Raw genomic sequence first — 2,370 nt, 5'->3', positions numbered from 1 at the left:
CTGGTATTAATGGCTGACATGTGAATACGGCTTTGGTGTTCAGACTCCTGAAACCCAGGCTAGAATTCCATCAAACCTGTTAGTGTCTGTTTACAAACTAGTGACGCTGTGTGTGTTTGCTCACACGTTTCCTATTCTGATCATTCTGATAGTAGGAGGGGTTTTAAAGGACATTCTGTGATTTGATTGAGCTATGAGGTACTATGGAACTACTGAAATAGGTGTTTGATTGAATAGTACTGTGTGTCAGCAAAAACATGTTTTATTGTTACATACATCGGATAGGTGCAGTGAAATGTTTTACAGGGTCTTGCTCAAGGGCACACAGGCAGGTTTTTCACTTCGTCTGTTTTGGTATTCGAACCAGAAGTCATATAGAGATCTCCCATCACACACACACACACACTGGCCGTGTTCCAGGCTGACTACATTGCAGACGCCTGCCACATCTCACAACACATGTACAGGTGTTTAACATATTATGCTAATTACACTGAACAAAAATATAAACGCAACATGTACATTTCTGGTCCCATGTTTCATGAGCTGAAATAAAAGATCCCAGAAATTCAAATTCATATGCAAAAAAAAAGCTTATTTCTCTCAAATTTTGTGCACAAATTTGTTTACATCCCTGTTAGTGAGCATTTCTCCTTTGCCAAGATAGTCCATCCACCTAACAGGTGTGTCATATCAAGAAGCTGAATAAACAGCATGATCGTTACACAGGTGTGCTGGGGACAATAAAATGGCACTCTAAAATGTGCAGTTTTGTCACACAACACAATACCACAGATGTCTCAGGTTTTAAGGAGCATGCAATTGGCATGCTGACATGCAGAAATGTCCAACTGAGCTGTTGCCATCGAATTGAATGTGCATATCTCTACCATAAGAACTCACTACTGTAATGGTCCAGGTTACAAAGTGGCTCAGTGACTCGTGTTTGCATCTCAATGTGAAAAAAACTGTCTGCATGTTCTTCACAAAGAGGGCAACAGATGCTACTGAGCCAGATGTCTGTGTATCAGGGGAGAAGCTCCAGGTGGTATCTGATGCTACTGAACCAGATGTCTGTGTATCAGGGGAGAAGCTCCAGGTGGTATCTGATTTTAAGTACCTTGGCATCATACTTGATTCCAACCTCTCTTTTAAAAAGCATGTGAAAAAGGTAATTCAAATAACCAAATTCAACCTAGCTAATTTCCGATTTATATGAAATTGTTTGACCACAGAGGTAGCAAGACTGTACTTCAAATCGATGATACTCCCCCACTTAACATACTGCTTGTCTAGTTGGGCCCAAGCTTGCTATACAACATTAAAACCTATTCAGTCTGTCTACAAACAGGCTCTCAAAGTGCTTGATAGGAAGCCCAATAGCCATCATCACTGTTACATCCTCAGAAAGCATGAGCTCCTGAGTTGGGAAAATCTTGTGCAATACACCAACGCATGTCTTGTATTACAGATCCTAAATGGCCTAGCTCCCCCTCCACTCAGTACTTTAGTTAAACAGAAAACCCAAACATATGGCAGCAGATCCACAAGGTCTGCCATGAGAGGTGACTGTATAGTTCCCTTAAGGAAAAGCACCTTTAGTAAATCCGCTTTCTCTGTGAGAGCTTCCCATGTCTGGAATACACTGCCATCAGACACACATAACTGCACCACATATCACACTTTCACAAAATGCATGAAGACATGGCTAAAGGTCAATCAGATTTGTGAACATAATCCCTAGCTGTGTATTGCCACTTTCCATGTTGTCTGTTGTCTGTAGCTTGTGAGGTGTGGAAACACTGTTGTTTTTATGGATTTTGTCTTGTTGCTTTTTGTTCTATGTTGCTCTGTCTGTATGCTACATCTTGCTTGTTCTATGTTGCTCTGTCTGTATGCTACGTCTTGCTTGTCCTATGTTGCTCTGTCTGTACGCTATGTCTTGCTTGTCCTATGTTGCTCTGCGTGTGCTCACTGCTCATTGATTGTCTGTATTGTAATTGTTTTTAATAACCTGCCCAGGGACTGCGATTGAAAATTAGCCGGCTGGCTAAAACCGGCACTTTTACTGAAACGTTGATTAATGTGCACTGTCCCTGTAAAAATAAAATAAACTCAAACTCAAATGTATGCATTCACTACTGTAAGTTGCTCTGGATAACAGTGTGACTAAAAACCACAGACCACGTGTAACCACGCCAGCCCAGGACCTCCACATCCGGCTTCTTCACTTGTGGAATCGTCTGAGGAGGGGGTACTGAGGAGCATTTCTGTCTGTAATAAAGCTCTTTATGGGGAAAAACTCATTTTGATTGGCTTAGCCTGGCTCCCCAATGGGTGGGCCTATGCCCTTCCAGGCCAACCCATGGC

General features: G+C 42.0%; 1 protein-coding gene across 3 annotated transcripts in view; it reads right to left on the bottom strand.

Moving 5' to 3' along the window:
- Window positions 1–244: 244 nt before the first annotated feature.
- Window positions 245–2,370, bottom strand: part of dnase1l1 (deoxyribonuclease I-like 1) — a 118,964-nt gene continuing 116,838 nt past the window's right edge. For all 3 annotated transcript variants that reach the window (XM_045692808.2, XM_045692810.2, XM_045692811.2), the window contains exon 9: window positions 245–2,370. This exon is cut by the window's right edge and continues 328 nt beyond it. The gene's annotated coding sequence lies outside the window, so the exon portion shown is untranslated.

The sequence above is a fragment of the Salmo salar genome, chromosome 13, assembly GCF_965601325.2.
Source record: "Salmo salar chromosome 13, fSalSal1, whole genome shotgun sequence".
NCBI classification, from domain to species: domain Eukaryota; kingdom Metazoa; phylum Chordata; class Actinopteri; order Salmoniformes; family Salmonidae; genus Salmo; species Salmo salar.
Note: the sequence above shows the minus strand (reverse complement) of the source record. Positions and strands in the feature narration are given on the sequence as shown.